A 212-nucleotide genomic window follows, 5' to 3' on the forward strand; every position below is an offset into this window, starting at 1 on the left:
GAGGAAACACCAAGCACGGCTGGCAGCCGCTCCTTCCAGGGCTCCCTGCGCTGTCATGTCATACAGAGCAAGCTGTGCACAGCGTAATGAGGGCTAACACACACGGTCCTAAAAATACTGTACCACAGTTCGGAGACCCTCTGCTGCTCTGTAGAGAGAAAGGGACCACTCCAGGGGAGGGACAGAAGGGGGGGGGGGGGGCGCAAAAGGGC

This window comes from Haliaeetus leucocephalus, unplaced genomic scaffold, assembly GCF_000737465.1.
Source record: "Haliaeetus leucocephalus isolate CR32 unplaced genomic scaffold, Haliaeetus_leucocephalus-4.0 Scaffold262, whole genome shotgun sequence".
In the NCBI taxonomy this organism is placed as follows: Eukaryota; Metazoa; Chordata; class Aves; order Accipitriformes; family Accipitridae; genus Haliaeetus; species Haliaeetus leucocephalus.